The 17,438-nt window shown below is 44.0% G+C and overlaps 1 protein-coding gene across 1 annotated transcript in view; it reads left to right on the forward strand.

Moving 5' to 3' along the window:
* LOC126457631 (U3 small nucleolar ribonucleoprotein protein IMP3) overlaps window positions 1-17,438 on the forward strand; it is an 85,620-nt gene that overhangs the window by 13,272 nt on the left and 54,910 nt on the right. The window lies entirely within an intron of this gene.

Genomic DNA, 17,438 nt, shown 5'->3' on the forward strand with positions numbered 1-17,438 from the left:
GACGTCATTGTGGACCCTGTTACTATCTCAAATAACTTGGGCCACTGTTTTGCGGAGATCTCGAGCTGCACCCACTATCACCCCACCTTCCTCCTTCAGAAACGAGCGAAGGAAGCTCGGGTAATATCCTTCTCCTCTGAGTCATAACTGCTACAATGCTGTCTTTACTATGAAGCAGTTGGACCATGCTCTAACTTCATCTCGATCTTCTGCCCCAGGGCTGGACAGTGATAACATTCAGATGTTGCAGCACCTTCCTCTTGCAGGCCAGTATTTTTCTCCTTCATACGTACAGTCGCATTTTGGCAGATGGCTCATTTCCCAGATACTTGCGTGAAGCCACTGTCATACCCATACCTAAGCCAGGTAAGGATAATCTTCTAGCTACCACCTCCTTTCTCTCAACATCTGTATTTGCAAGGTGATTTTATTTTATTTATTTTACATGTCTAGTTCCGTGAGACCAAATTGAGGATCAAATCTCCATGGCCATCGAATAAGTCAGTACATGAAATTACAACAGAAAAGTAACAACAGATAAAATAAAATGTTTGTGAATCCTAAAAAGACATCAAGCTATAAGTTTATGTAAACTCAATCAACAATATACCGCAGGAATCACCTTAATTTTTCAAGGAACTCCTTGACAGAATAGGAGTGACCCATGAGAAAACTCTTCAGTTCGGATTTAAAAGCGCTTTTATTACTGTTAAGATTTTTGAATTCTTGTAGTCACTTACTGAAAATGGATGCAGTAGAATACAGCACCAAGAGGTTCGCAAACCTACACCACTTATTGTTCGAACCACCTGTTTCTGAGCCAAAAATACCCTTTGAGAATGGGAAGAGTTACCCAGAATATAATACCATACTCCATAGAAGAATGAAAATAGCAAAGATTACTTTTCATGTCGAACTGTCACTTACTTCAGATACTGTTCTAATAGTAAAAATGGTAGCATTAAGTCTTTGAACAAGATCCTGGACACAGGCCTTCCACAACAGTTTATCATCTGTCTGAACACCCATAAATTTGAACTGTACAGTCACGCTAATCACATTCCCACTCTGGGAGGGGGGAATCAGGTTTTGTTGAATTGTGTGTTAGAAACTGTAAAAACTGGGTCTTTCTGTGATTTAGCTTGAGCTCGTTTTCTGTAAGCCATTAACTTATGTTTTGAACTGCCCTATTTGAAATAGTGCCAACATTGCACACAACATCCTTTAGATTAAATTAGACTCAGTTTTTGTTCCATAGACCAAAAAAATGAGATAATTCTCGTGGGGTGGAACATGTAAGAAAGTATAACAAAAAACATTTGAATGTAATACTTAACTACTTTGATCATTTGTCAGGAGATTGCTGAAATAGGTGAATACAGTGTGGTAAACTGGAACAGCTAGTATTTACAGAATTAACACACTGTCGGAATGAAACATTGTTATGCACTATAAACAAATTTATCACACCTAATCTTGACTGTTGTGACCAAGTGCTGTCAAAACTGAAATCTAACAGACATTTTTACTTAAGCTGGCTTAACAGTCTCTGTTATGATATACAGGTATACACTCGCACACACACACATATCCATCTGCACATACACAGACACAAGCAGAAATTTGTAAAGGATAGATAAGGATAGATAAGACTCAAACCATTTCGCAGCATTGCCAGTGACACCACAATATTCTAATTTACTTAAGAGAATGCTGTGGTTCACACAATCAAAGGCTTATGACAGCTCACACAATATGCCAGTAGCCTCTAATTTATTATCTAATGAATTAAGTACATTCTCACTGTAAGTGTAAATAGCTTTCTGTATATCAGAAGCCTTAAGAAATCCAAACTGTGACTTCGACAATATATTATTTGCAGTCAGATGCTTAAGGAGTCGCTTGAACACAACCTTTTCATATATTTTTTGAGAAAGCCAGCAAAAGTGAAAGTGGTCGATAATTTTATGGTATCTCTTTATCCCCCTTCTTGTAAAGAGTCTTAACTTCAGTATATTTTAGCCAGTCTGAAAATGTTCCACTGATAAGAGATTGATTACACAAATAACTTAAGTTAGAACTCAACTCACTTGAGCACTCTTTGATTAACTTCATTGATATGTTATCAGGCCCACTGGAATACTTAGATTTCAAGGATTATGTGATGGATGCTACTTCTTTGGGAGACGTGAGTGACATTTCCATTTTACTGAAGTTATTTTTAAAGACTGGTCTCAGATACTTTATTGCACTGTTCACCGAACCTGGTAACCCCATGCTGTCAGTAACAGAAATGAAGTATTTGTTTAAGAGGTTTGCAACACTACATGCACTTGTTACCAAAGTCTCATTTATTTTTAGAGCTATCTGTTCCTATTCCTTTTTGGCCCCACATGTCTCTGTCTTCACTATATCCCATGCAGTTTTTATTTTATTGCCCGATGTAATTATCTTTTTCTCATAATAAAGCTGCTCCAATTTCTGGATTACTTGCTTCAATCTTTTGCTGTATTCTTTGTAATGCATTACTATTCTAACACCAGAGCTGTTCCTGTATAGTAGATACAGTCTCCTTTTTGTCACACATATACCTTTATTCCTTGTGTAATCCACAGTTTATGTTTTGACTTCTGTGTGATTTGAGTTACCTTCAGGGGAAACAGTTTTCAAAAGTGGAGGTAACTTTATTACTGAATGCTTTCTATTTTCCATTTGAGTCATAAGTATTTCTGAATTTCCCAATTTTTTTTACTTATTTATTACCCTCCTGTACTCAGATTTAATGGATTTTTTTTATCCTGACAAGTTGCAGCATTTAACACAAGATGCTGCATGGCATGATTAGATAGCCCATTCACTATCGGTTTTGTAATATGACTTTTCCCCCTAGATTTGTCTACAAAGATGTTATCAATAGCAATCTCAGAGCATTTATGTATCCTAGTGGCAAAGTTCACAGTAGGAACTAAATTGAGTGATAGTGTTATTGAGTGCAAAATTGTTCACTGACAGCACTTTTCAATAAATCCACCTTAAAATCACCAGCAACCACTATTTCCTTGTTTTTTAGCATGAGATGGGACAGCAGAGCTTCCAGATTTTATATGAAGACATTAAAATTTCCTGAAGGTGATCTGTATATACCTGCTATTATAAATGACATATTATGAAATACTACTACTGTTGCACAAGCTTCTAAGTGCTGCTCTGAGCAAAATTTCTTAATATCAGTATTCTTGAAATCAAAACGGTTGCTGACAAATGTGGCAACTCCTCCTTTCTCCATATTTTCTCTACAGAAGTAACAAGCTAACTTGAATCCTGTAACATTTAATATATCTATACCAGTGGTCACATGATGTTCAAAGAGGTAGATTATATCAACTGATTTGCTCAACTCTAATTCTTCAACACAAATAAGCAACTCATTAAGCTCACCTCTTAGTCCTTGGATATTCTGATGCAATAATGATAACCGATTTCTGCTCTGGCTGGATTACACCTGGATGAACCTAATTTTCCTGCCAATTTTTGAGTATCTAGTTTGCAGTCAGAGGCTCTCTGCATGGAATTGTGTACATTAAAATTTGCTTTCTGGCTGCCTGTTTTATCAGTGTGAATGTCATTTTCAACCTGTCTCTGAACATCTTTCGTTTCTGCCCTCCCTACCCTAAAAAAAAACTGCTGATCTGTCACTTGTAACAACTGGTACTTTACCACTTGTGACAGCTCCCCCCCCCCCCCCCCCTCCTCCTCCCAGGAGTTACTTGTTATTAGCCCAGACAGTTTTCCCCTCCCTTTCCTGTTGAGGTGAAGGCCATGCCTAGTATAGTTCCACCTGCCGATAGAGTCGACAGGTACCTTTACCACCAAGCTAGTGTCACCAGCAAATAGAAATAACTAGAATCACCTGTAATACTAGAAGGTATATTGTTTATATAAATAAGGAGCAAGAGTGGCCCCAGCACTGATCCCTGGGGCACCGCCCTATTTAACCGTGCCCCATTGGACCCCACGTCATAGCCATTCTCAGTTCTGTGGAGAATGACCTTTTGCTGTCTGTTCTTAAAGTAGGAGGTGAACCAATTGTGAGTTACTCCCTGTATTCCATAATGGTCCAACTTCTGGAGTAATATTTTGTGATTAACACAATCAAATGCTTTAGTTAAATAAAAAAGAAGCCTTTTGGAATCTTTTGTTTAATCCATTCAGTACCTCACAGAGAAAAGAAAATACAGCATTTTTAGTTGTTAAACTACCTCCAAAACCTAACTGTACATTTGACAGCAAAGTAAGTGAAATGAAACAATCAATAAATTAGCTAGCACTGATGGCATAGAAATAGATCTAAAATTGTCTACATTATCCCTTTCTCCCTTTTTATAAAGTGACTTTACTACTGTGTACTTTAATCATTCAGGAGACTGACCATTCTTAAAGAAAAAATTACAAATATGGCTAAGTATAGGGCTAACATGTGCAGCACAATACTTAAGTATTCTGCAAGGTACCTCATCATATCAATGCGAGTTCTTAGTTTTCAGAGATTTAATTATTGACTCAATCTCTCCCTTGTCAGTATCACAGAGTAGCAATCCAGATATCTGTCTCGGAAAACCTTGATAACAGCTTCCACTCTTGCAGGCATACGTTCAATCAGGTGTTGGTAGGTTTCTTGGGGAATGGTAGTCCATTCTTCACGAAGTACTGCACTGAGGAGAGGTATCGATGTCGGTCGGTGAGGCCTTGCACAAGTCGGCGTTCCGAAACATCCCAAAGGTGTTCTATAGGATTCAGGTCAGGACTCTATGCAGGCCAGTCCATTAAAAGGATGTTATTGTCGTGTAACCACTCCGCCACAGGCCGTGCATTACGAAAAGGTTTTCAATCATGTTGAAAGATGCAATCGCCATCCTCGAATTTCTCTTCAACAGTGGAAAGTGAGAAGGTGCTTAAAACATCAATGTAGGCCTGTGATGTGATGTGATAGTGCCACACAAAACAACAAGGGGTGCTAGCCCCCTCCATGAAAAACTTCACCACACCATAACACCTTCATCTCCAAATTTTACTGTTGGCACTACACACGCTGGCAAATGATGTTCACTGGGCATTCACCATACCCACACCCTGCCATCGGGTCGCCACATTGTGTACTGTGATTCGTCATTCCACACAAATATTTTTCCACTGTTCAATTATCCAATGTTTATGCACCTTACACCAAGCGAGTCGTTTGGCATTTAGTGGCGTGATGTGTGGCTTACGAGCAGTCGCTTGACCATGGAATCCAAGTTTTCTCACCTCCGGCCCAACTGTCATAATACTTGCAGTGGATCCTGATGCAGTTTAGAATTCCTGTGTGATGGTCTGGATTGATGTCTGCCTATTACACATTACGACCCTCTTAAACTGTTGGCAGCCTCTGTCAGTCAACAGACTAGGTTGGTCTGTACGCTATTGTGCTATGTGTCCCTTCACGTTTCCACTTCACTATCACATCAGAAACAGTGGACCTAGGGATGTTTAGGAGTGTGGAAATCTCACGTACAGACATATGATGCAAGTGACACCCAATCACCTGACCACGTTTGAAGTCTGTGAGTTCCGCAGAGTACCCCATTCTGCTCTCTTATGGTGTCTAATGACTACTGAGGTTGCTGATATGGAGTACCTGGCAGTAGGGGGCAGCACACTGCACCTAATATGAAAGATGTATGTTTCTGGGGGTGTCCCGTTACTTTTGATCACATAGTTTATATCTGACTTATCACTTATCAGTAACAGAAACATTTTTATTATCTATTGACTTAATATCCTCAATCTTGTGCTGCTGATCAGACACTTCCTTCAAGACTGTCCATATGGCTTTAATTTTATCCTGTGAATTTGCTTTTATATTTGTGTACCACACACTCTATGCCTTCTTAATAACTTTTTTAAGCACCTTACAGTACTGTTTGTAACAAGCTCAGTTGACTACTTCTAGCATTTCGAAATAATCCCCACTTTCTTGTACATAATATCCTATCCCACTAGTCAGCCACCCTGACTGCCTTTAACTGCTAGTACCCTGTTTTGAACATTTTAGTGGAAAGCAGCTTTCATAGAGCTTGGGAAATATATTAAGGAAAGCATTATATTTGTCACCGATGTTATCAGCACTATGAACATCCTGCTGGTCTTGTTCCATTAACGAGCATTAAAGAATTCTCTATTGCCACTGGAATAGCTTGTCTACATAGTTTATAATTATATAACAATTGTTTGAGTACAAAAAGCCATTCACCCTTCTACTAATATAATGGCCACCTAGTAATGAAGAATGAATAAAAATCTTGTCTATAATTGTGCTACAGTTCCTGTGCACCCTGGTTGGAAAAAAATACATTCTGCGTCAGATCATGTGAATTTAGGAGATCTTCCAACATCCTTTTTCTTTCAAAATCACATACAAAATTAATATTGAAATCACCACATAAAACTAATTTTTGGTGCTTCCTAAAAAGTGAACTAAGAACCCTCTAGCTTCAGCAGTAAGGTTTTGAAGTCAGAATTAGGTGACCTATAAACAACAACTATTAGAAATACAGTTTCCGTAACTGCCCCAGCACAGCATACAAATACTTGTTCAGTGTAGTGTGTAGATAAATCTATGGACTCAAATGGAATACTGTATTTTACGTACTTGGCTAATCACCCATTCTGCAAAAAACTCCTTGAATAACAGCCGCCTAATTTTTATCCCGGTAAAGCAAGTCTCTGAATTGTCACATTATTTAAGTGGTGCTCTGATATAACAGTAATGTTAGCATTAATGTCTATAAGCAGTTCACAAACTTTATCTTTAATATCTCTTATATTTTGATAGCATATGCTAATTCCTTCACTACTTGGATAATTTACCTTCTTTGAAGGTGGCTCCTCTGTTAGAGAGACTTCCATAAAGCAGTGATACCTGTCAGCTGACTTCCATCTAAAAAAGTTGCAGCTCTAACGCTAACTACTACAGGAATTTTCCTGAGACCACCACCACCACCACCACCCATTACACTGTCACCTATAGGTTAGGTTTTTCCATTCCCCCCTTCCCATACTTATTGAGGTGCAAGCCATGTCTAGTGAAACCCAGTCTATTGATAGACTCAGCTGGCACCACTGCAATGTGAGCCATGCCCTCCACAATCAGTGCCTTATCAAACCCTATGTTAACATGCCTAACAGCAGCGTTAAGATGAGGCTGATCATATGCTGAAACAGTTGCACAAAATGCACATTTGTGCCACCAGTTTGAGGAGGTATCTCTTCCAGATCACCGCCCACATCATACTCCCTGTCCCTATTGAGACTATTCCTAGCTCCACCCACAGTCACCACCTATTCCTCTTTCATAAAATTCCTGTATGACTCCCCTAAGTTAAAAGGCACCTGAGCCAACACTGCACTGGACTTCACAATCCTGGTGATGAAATGTATGATCTATGGCCGGCAGGTATGGTGGGTCATTCTCACAATCTGCTAACCACTGCAAACTGTTCTGCAGCTGACTGTCTTGTCACTTTGTCAACCCGTGTCATGAATGGTTTTCTGTGGATGTGTGTTTTTTTGAGGAAGCCTAAGACACCTGCTGCAGGACTGGTATCCTCCATGTTACATAAATGTGTGGCTTCGGAGGCCGCCTGCCCCATTTCCTTCACAAATTTTTAAAAGACAGAGTTTTCAAGATATGTATGGGTTTTGCCTTGTTGGACACTTTCATCCAGGAGAACGGAGTGCCCCAAGGCTTTGTCCTGAGTGTCATAATATTTGCTATAACCATTAACCCTATTGCACAGTGTCTCCAAACTAGGCATCTCCGGCTCCCTTTTCGTCAACAACATTGTGACCTATTGCAGTTCTCCATAAACTTGTCTCCTTGAGCAGTGTCTCCAGTGATGTCTTTGATTGTCCTTAATCATGGGGCGTCAACAAAGGCCTATTCACTGACAAAACTGTTTATATGAATTTCTGGTGGCACAAGGGGTTTCTTCCGCTGCCTTTACATGTGTAGGGCCTGTTGTTCTCCTGTTCGCTGAAAGTATGAAATTCCTGGGTCTCAGGCTTGATAGGAAACTTTCTTGGTCCTCCCACCTGTCTTGCCTAGCTGCATGCCGCACCAGGTTCCTCAGTATTGTATGTGTCCTAAGCAGTACTTCTTGGGGAGTGGATCAGACCACCCTTCTCCATTTTGGCTACAGGCGTCTTTTACATTAGCCCGGTGGAAAGCCTCTTTGCAGAAGCTACTGAACTATCGCAGTCTTGCCGGTGTGGTGCTTCCCTGAGTGGGTATGCATGCTGTTTGTCTGCCATGCTGTGCCACCCATCTTATGCCCTCTTTTTTGATGATTCCTTTGACGACCAGTATGCGTGTGCCCTTCTTCTCTGTTACCTCCCAGAGTTCGCTTTCAGTTACTGCTCTTGCAGCTTAACTTCATGCTACCTGCCACATTCCTGATGGGTGTGAACCCTTCAGCACCTTGACTTTGTGCAGTGGCCCATGTTCGTCTTGGACTTTGTTCACTTCTCAAGGACACTACTCCATATTTCATCTTTCGTTGTAAGTTACTCAACCATCGCACACAACTTAGCAATGGCACTTTCATGTATCCTGATGACTTTAAGACTGACTATGGTGTTGAGTGTGGCCTTCATCTTTGACAATGGCCATTTTCTGTATTGGCTTCCAGAACACTACTCTTTTCTCACAGCAGAACGCTTTGCCCCCTTATTAGGCCACCCAGTTCATCCAGCAACATGGGCTTTTTAATTGTCACACATGCTCTGATTGTCTCTGGGCTCTTCAGAGCCTCTGTATGATGTACACAGTTCATCCCTTAGTGCTACAGATCCAAGAAAGATTCCACTTGCTTGTTGTTGAGGGAACCACTATGATCATCATCTTGGTTCCCAGTCATGTCGGTCTGACGGGAAATAAGGCTGCTGATGGTGCTGCCGCTGCCAAGGCTGCAGTCCTCCTGCCTTGGCCTTGTAACTCTTCCATTCCTTTGGATGATCTCCATGTTGCCATCTGTCGGCTGATGGTTTTACTTTGGCATCACCACTGGGCTTCTCTTTACGGGAACAATCTCCAGGGAATTAAACTTATCCCAGTGAATTTGTCCGACCTCCTCTCGCCACCCCTTGTAATGAGCTGATCATTTTAGCTAGGTTGTGAATTGGGCAGTGTCTTTTTAGCCATCACCATTTGTTAAGTGGTGATCACTCACCACTTTGTGCTCATTGTCATCAATCATTGACATTCTCCTTTTCCTGGTTGAATGCCCTTTTCTTAACCGCTTATATTTCAGTGTATATTTACCATCTGAGTCATCAGCTATTTTAGCAAACGATGTGTGGGCTGTTGACCAAGTTTTACTTTCTGTCCATCGTACCAATATGGCAAAGGATATTTAATCAATGATTCAGGATCTCTGCTGTCTATACTGTGTATTTTGTGGACCTTTCTCTGAGGGGAAGTTCTTGTTTTTAGCTCTCTTTCCTTCTGTCAATTGGGCTTCACATGTAATCACTTTTAACTTATTTTACTTGTGAATGTTCTGTGATAATGACATGGGCATTTATAACCTCAGTTGTTTCTGCACCCAAAAAAAATAAAAAAGTAAAATAAAAACATCCAGCCGCATTGTGTGCGATGTGCAGACAGTGGCCAACTGCCCTCCTCATGCAGGCCGTGTGCAATGCGCTGCACCGTCTGCCTATCTCGTCCACTGCTCTACATCATAGTTCCGCTGCCAACGGCTTCCCTCCTCAACTATCTACCTCCTTGCCATCTGCTCATCAGTCCACGCCCTATCCTGTCCCACTGCAGCAAGTTGCTGCAGGCAGATACCCCAAACTTTCCCGGCTGCAGAAATAGAACCCAAATCGTGGTTTACCTTGGTGGACAACATCTTGGACATTCGGGTAATAATCACTGACAACACTTGTTTTGTTTGTCTTTATCAGCCATCTCCTCGATCATACAGACCGTAGTAGTGAGTTACTTCTGAACCCACGTAAATATATCACTGCGAAGTCTCTCATCATTGAGCACCTATCCCACTGTCCGTCAGAGGCGAAACATGCCTGGAATTACTTTGCCAGCATAGCGAGGTTGGTCGTCATTCTCAAGGACAATTCAAAATATGAAAGGGCATCTCTGTCAAGTACACCTGGATCTTGTGGGTCTTCTCTCCCCTCCAGAATGTTTTAGGTACATACTATCAGTCATCAATCGTGCCAGCTTATGGGTGGAGGCTGTTCCCCACTCAGATATATCTGCTGATTCAGCCACGTGAGTCTTTGTCACTTCCTGGCTCCACTGCTTTGTTGTCCCTCTTTTATCACCACTGGTCAATGGAGACAATCAAAGTCAATCCTCTTTACCAGATTATGTGCTCTGTGCAATGTTAACAAATTCTACACCACTGCTTGCCACACCCAGAGAAATGGACTGGTCAAGCATTGGCGCTGCACACTTAAAGCGGCCCTCGTGTGTCACTCTGGCTCCAGCTCAGAGCCCCTTCTGTGGGTGTTACTGTATCTGTAAAGCCTTTAAAGATGAAGAAACTCATCCCTAACCGAGATGTATATGGCTAGCCTGTGATACCCCCTACCGAGTTTGTTGAAGACTTTGTCCTCGCCTCACCTGCTGAGCTCCCTGCCTTAGTCAAGTGTGTCCACGCTTGCACTTTGCTGACATCTGCACTCTGCCTTCGCATGCTCACACCATACTATGAAGGTTATTACACAAAGATCTACAAAACTGCAAGTTCATTATGCTCTGAGATGATACAGTCCGGGCAGTAGTGCAACCTCCTTACATCAGCTACCAAAGAGTGCTTCAGTGCACGAATAACACTTAAGACATTTGCCTCAATGGGTAATAACAGACTGTCGCTTAACCGAGTTAAACCCACTTGGACCATTGATGAGGACTATCTGTCGATATCTGATTCTGAGATGTCATCCACGGACATGTCTTCCTCTGTATACCCTGACCAGTTGTCTTCCGAGTGCACCTCTCCCTGTGTATCTGCCAAAGCCAGTGCTCTGGGTGATGACTCCCTGCTGGATGACATGCCCCCTTCCTGTGTGACCTCTACACCGTCATCACCTTACTCTTCTCCCACAGTCGTCATCTTCATGGTTGCCATATCTGCATTTTTGCATCAAGGATTTCTCTCTCTCTCTCTCTCTCTCTCTCTCTCTCTCTCTCTCTCTCTCTCTCTCGTAAACTCAAAGACAGCACCCTCTCTGTATTCCATGCTCCCCCATGTATGCTAGACAATTAAGCTACAGCCCGCTTCACTCTTCTCCACTCCTCCCAGCTTCTGCATGATGCTGACAAGGGCAACACTATGGCTTCTGTGGACAGCAACAGTCACCTCTCAATCACTGTCCTGATCATCGCGCACCCTACCTCTACAGCACGGGACCCAATGATTCCTCCTCTCTCGAACGGGCTTACCTCTGCATTCACCTCACTGGCTAAGGACATGGTCTCCGGAATCCATGGCTTCACACCGTTTCTGGCCTCAAGAAATGATCCAGTCATGTCTCTGTCACTGGCTTGCCACAACATCACTGGTCACTCAATCTTGCACACCACCTTGCCCGAAGCCGACCGGCAGCCAATGCCTTTATTTTTTTCCCCGTGCTCCACATTGCTCTGTGGCACCTACCGACAGCAGTTTGACTATTGAATGTCTGCCTAAACTGCTGTGAAGCTCAGTGATATTATCTTTGACTCAGTCTGTTTTCTATCACCATTGTGGTAGATAATGAATTACAATGATTTTGTATCAGTGTGTTATAATAAATATATTTCGTTACATGAAGTGGCCCCAGGTCACTGGAACCTTGAAGTGTGTAGCTGTGTGTAGCAGTATTTGTTTGTAATAAGTATTTTGCTGTGCGTGTGCCGTAGAGTATACTGTGAGATTTTAGTGCAAGAGGAATGAGTGGGCGAGGTGAAGTACTACTCGGTTTTGCATTAATTTGAATCAATAAAAGTGTGTTTCAACTGATACAATGCACATAGCCGTTTCCAAAACTGTGTCAGTTCTGTGCCTCCTCCTTGTGCCCTTCTGTTATGGAGAAAACAGTGAACGTAAATCACATGAAGATGTACGACAGGAAAGAACCTTCAAATCTTCGCATTCCTCTGGAAACTTGTTAAGCAGATCTAGTTCCCATTCTGTCTTCAGTGATTCAGACTCATACACAGCTGGACTGGAAGCAGCTATTGGTGAAAGCTGCAGTGATGATGATGCTGCTTGTCTGACTCAGGCCTCGGAGGATCGTGTGGGTCTAGAGGCCATACGTTCTTTGCATAGGCAGTTGGATGATGATGCAAATGGGAATGTAGATCTCTCTGAATCAGATGAGTTTTTGAGAGAAGAATTGAACTATGCAGAGGGTCATGAACGGAGGCAACAAGCATTCCATCGCAATAATGACAAGCATATCTCCGTGAAGGAATTATGGGAAGCCTGGATTCGCTCTGAAGTTCATAACTGGACTGCAGAACAAACTGCTGAGTGGTTAGCAACAAATGTTGAGTTACCACAGTACATTCCAACATTTATCGTGAACAGAGTTACAGGAGCAACTCTGCCAAGACTAGCAGCTAATAACATGCATTACTTAAGCAATGTTCTCCCTTTGTGCTTATGTCTCCAAGAGACACATTTTCGGGCCACTGATGCTCCTTCTTTACGGGGCTATACCGTCTATCGGAAAGATGATCTGACGGGGGAAAGGGCAAAGGGTGGTGTTGCGGTTTTTGTCCGTGACATGCACCCCTCATCGGAGCTCCCTCTCGTTACAGACTTGCAAGCAGTTGCAGTTGACCTTCTTGTGGGTCGGAGGCTCACAGTCTGTTCACTTTACTTACCTCCTCAGGATGCGATAGACTCTGAGGCTCTCTCAGACCTTATTGGCCAACTTCCCCGCCCATTTCTTCTTCTGGGGGACTTCAATGCTTATAATGTCTTATGGGGCTCTTCGACTACTTGCCCCAGGGGTCGCATTCTGGAACGCCTCATGGTGTCTGAAGAACTGTGCATCCTCAACTCTGGTGCCCCCACTCATTTCTGTACTGCTTCTGGGTCGTCGTCAGCTATTGACCTTTCCTTTTGCTCTCCAGCACTAGCGGATTCTGCTCTATGGGAGGTTGATGCTGACCTCCATTCTAGTGACCACTTCCCCCTTTGGATTCGCCTCCTGGAAGAGGCTATGGCATTTCCGGTACCGCCCCGGTGGCACCTCTGCAGGGCTGACTGGACACTTTTTAGCCACCTGGCCGTTTTGGAACACCGTGACAGCGTCCACGAATGGGTAGACCATGTTACAGCTGTGATCTCCCATGCTGCTGAATTGTCAATCCCACGGTCATCTGGTCATCCCAAGAGGCGTCCTGTCCCTTGGTGGACCCCTGAGTGCCGCTCAGCCATCCGAGCACGCCGTGCCGCTCTGCGCCGCTTCAAGTGCCGTCCCACAGCTGACGATCTTGCAGCCTTTCGGGTGGCAAGGGCTAAAGCGCGACGCGTGATTAAAGAGAGCAAACGACGGTCATGGCAATCGTTCTTGAACTCCATCTCCCGCTCCACTAGTTCTACGAAAGTATGGGAAGCCATCAGGAGGATTTCCGGGAAACTCGGCCAGCTACCTGTCACGGCATTGCTGCATCAGGGAAGTCTCCTCACGGCGCCGAGAGACATTGCCCAGACACTGGCCATGCCTTTTGCGGAATCTACCGCCACTATTAACTGTGATCCAGATTTCTGCCGCTACCGCACTGCCATCGAGAGGGGTCACTTGGACTTCCGGTCTCCTAATTCTGAACCCTACAACTGCCCCTTCACCATGTGGGAACTGGATTCGGCGCTGTCTGTGGCTCAGGATACTGCGCCTGGTCATGATCAAATCCGGTATAGCATGCTGCGGCACTTGTTACTGCCTTCCAAGGAAGTTCTCCTGAATTGTTTTAATATGATATGGTTATCCGGAACGTACCCTGACTCGTGGAGGGAAGTGATTTTGATACCCCTCCTCAAACCAGGGAAGGACCGAACGCATCCCAGTAGTTATCGAAGTATCGCCTTGACGAGCTGTGTCGGGAAGACGTTGGAACGCATGGTCAATCGTCGCCTGGTTTGGCTGCTCGAGACCAGGCAGCTCCTTAGCCCCTCTCAGTGTGGCTTTCGGAGATGTCGTTCCACTATAGACAACTTGACCCTGCTTGAGGCGGCCATCCAGCAGGCCTTCCTGCGTAACCAGCATTGTCTAGGTGTATTCTTTGACATTCATAAGGCGTATGACACTACTTGGCGCCGCCATATCCTCAATCAACTCCATGAGTGGGGCTTTCGTGGCCGTCTCCCCATCTTCATTCGGTCCTTTCTTTCCCACCGCCTCTTTCGCTATAGGGTTGGTAATGTGCTATCTGATTTGTATGTGCAGGAGAATGGTGTTCCTCAGGGAAGCGTTTTAAGTGTCACCCTCTTTGCCGTCGCCATTAACAGTATCACGTCCACTATCCGGAGTCCTGCCCAATGCTCCTTGTTTGTGGACGATTTTGCTGTTTTCTGTTCTTCCTCCAGTCTTGTCACTGCTAGTCGACAGTTGCAGCTTACGATACAGCGATTAGAGGCATGGACTGCGAAGACGGGTTTTACCTTTTCTGCAGACAAATGTGTGTGTGTTCATTTTAATCGTTCTCGACGTGCTTTTACCTCCCCTGAATTGCGTCTGAGGGACACCATTCTTCCTTTTAGCGACACTGTGCGGTTCCTGGGCCTCACTTTTGATTCAAAGTTGTCGTGGTTGCCTCACCTTAAAGACCTCAAGGTGCGGGCCCTGAAGGCACTGAATATTTTGAAGTGTCTGAGCCATCGGTCCTGGGGAGCAGATCGGGCGCGTCTGCTGCAGTTTTATAGGGCTTTCGTCCGATCGCGACTTGACTATGGTTGCACCGTGTATGGGTCAGCAAGGCCTTCGTATCTGAAGATTCTTGACGCAGTACACCATGAGGGTATCAGGCTGGCCACTGGTGCCTTCCGTACTAGTCCCATCCCCAGCCTGTGTGCTGAGGCAGGGGAACCGCCGCTCGCCATCCGGCGGAAACTCCTCATGGTGCGACGGGTGTGTCAATTCCTTGCCTGTCCTACCTCCCCTGCGTACCCTACCGTTGCCCGACCGCCTATGGAACGTCTCTTTTCCAGTCGTCCCAGGGCAACGAGACCGTTTGGGATTCGTGCCAAGCATTTGCTTGAGTCCCTTGGTGTGGAGCGTGTGGCCCCCCAACGTCAAGGTTTTACTCGCCTGCCTCCCTGGTTGCTCCAGAGGCCCAGCGTCCTTTTAGACTTGTCGGAGTACCGGAGGAGCTGCACTCCTGCGTTTGTTTTTACCGCCTTATTTTATGATATTTTAATCCAGCATCCCGACCATGTACCAGTATTTACGGATGGCTCTAAACAGGGGGACTCTGTTGGTTGTGCTGTTGTTTTCCCTGATCGACTCGTCAAGTTACGGCTTCCTGTGGCGTTTACTATCTTTGACGCCGAATTGTTTGCGATCATGCGGGCATTGGAGCAGATGAGATGTGTCCCCAGTCGTAAGTTCCTCATCTGTTCTGACTCCCTGAGTGCCCTTCAGACCGTACAACACTTGTACCCAGCGGATACGGTCGTCCAGAACATCCATGATGCCCTACTCCACCTGCAGCGGCAGGGGAAGGAGGTTTCCTTCTGCTGGGTGCCGGGGCACGTGGGTATTAGGGGAAACGAGCTGGCGGATGTGGCTGCCAAAGATGCATGTTCCCTCCCTGACGTTGTTGAATGTGCTGTCCCCCTCCATGCTGTTACCTCCCTCCTGCGTTTTCGCGTTATGCGTCAGTGGGAAGAGGAGTGGCTGGCAGTCGGTGAAAATAAGCTGCGTCTGGTGAAGGCCACCACGCGGCCATGGCGTACTTCCTCCCAGTCATGCAGGCGGGATGAGGTTCTCCTCACTCGCCTCCGCATCGGGCACAGTCCCTTCACACATGGTTTTCTACTCCGGCGGGAGGATCCCCCAATCTGCAGTGCTTGTGGCGTCCAGATTACTGTCCGCCACATTTTACTTGCTTGTCTTTTATTCTCTGACCAGAGGGCGGTGGTTTCTTTGCCACCGGATTTGCCCTCTATTTTGAAAGACGACGCATCGTCTGTGGTGAAGGTTTTACGGTTTTGTGTCCTGTCCAATTTGTTGCCACGGATTTTAGGGAGAGGGTTTTAATGCGCTGCTGGATGACTGGCTCACCCAGATTTTAGGTAAGAGGTCCGCCAGTCACGAATACCTCCTTGTTTCCCTTCGGTTTCTGTCCTCCCTTCCTTGTTTTTCCTTTCCTTTTTTAGTGCACTCCTTCTCCTCTTGTTTTGCCTCTGTACGTGAGGATTTGGAACTGCGTCTTTTCGCTGTTCCCCTTTTTCGCTGTTCGTCTTAGTCCCTTCACTGCATGTGTTCCTGTTTTTATGCGTTTGGGCGCTGATGACCTCGCTGTTTAGCGCCCGTAAACCTCAAACACACACACACACCCAGGTCACTGTATTCACCGTATTATTATTGTTGTTGTTGTTGTTTTCCCACTGGTGGAACACTAAGTGCATAGTACTTTTCATAAATTAGCTGCATGCTTTTAATATCTTGCCTTTCTTTTAAACCTGAAGTTTGTCTGAAAGGTAAGGTTCTGCTCTTCTAATATAAAGTGCAATCTTATTGTCCTGCATCCTCATCTACTGAAGTGAAGTGCTGACTTTGACTGTATTACTTCAAATAATTTTGTAATTTTGATAATTTTGTCATGACAGTAAAATTTAACTTTTGTAGATTCAGAAAACTAAGACATAAATGTAGTTGCAGTTAAAATTTTTAATAATCTCAGTGTAAGTTTCACTCAGAATCACTCATGAACAAGCAAGATTGGTAGGCTCGCAAGCAATTCCTCATCAGTTTTCCTGCTGTCTTATACACCAATGGGATTATGTACCAAATTAAGTAGAAAAAAATTGAGAGGAGTGAAATTCAGTGAGTGAGCTAGGTACAGAGAGGAACTACCTACTTCCTGTATGCATCTACAAAATGTGTTTTTCAGCTGAAAGTAAACTTCAGCATTGAATGATGCAGATGCTGTAGGATGACGCTAACCTAAGTTACAGGTACCAAAAATTTGGGCAGTACCCTGGATGGAACTCCAGTTGTTGTTGTCATTCAATTTTGCATGGGCTGTATCAGTATTTGTGTATTAACTCAATAGGCTATCCCTCTGAGGCTAGTCTGTTTTGTCAATAATAGTCATTAGTGTTGAACAAAAATGATATTATTTGTGTAAATGAATTTGTTTATACCTTCTTAACTTT

This window comes from Schistocerca serialis, chromosome 2 (genome assembly GCF_023864345.2).
Source record: "Schistocerca serialis cubense isolate TAMUIC-IGC-003099 chromosome 2, iqSchSeri2.2, whole genome shotgun sequence".
Lineage (NCBI taxonomy): Eukaryota > Metazoa > Arthropoda > Insecta > Orthoptera > Acrididae > Schistocerca > Schistocerca serialis.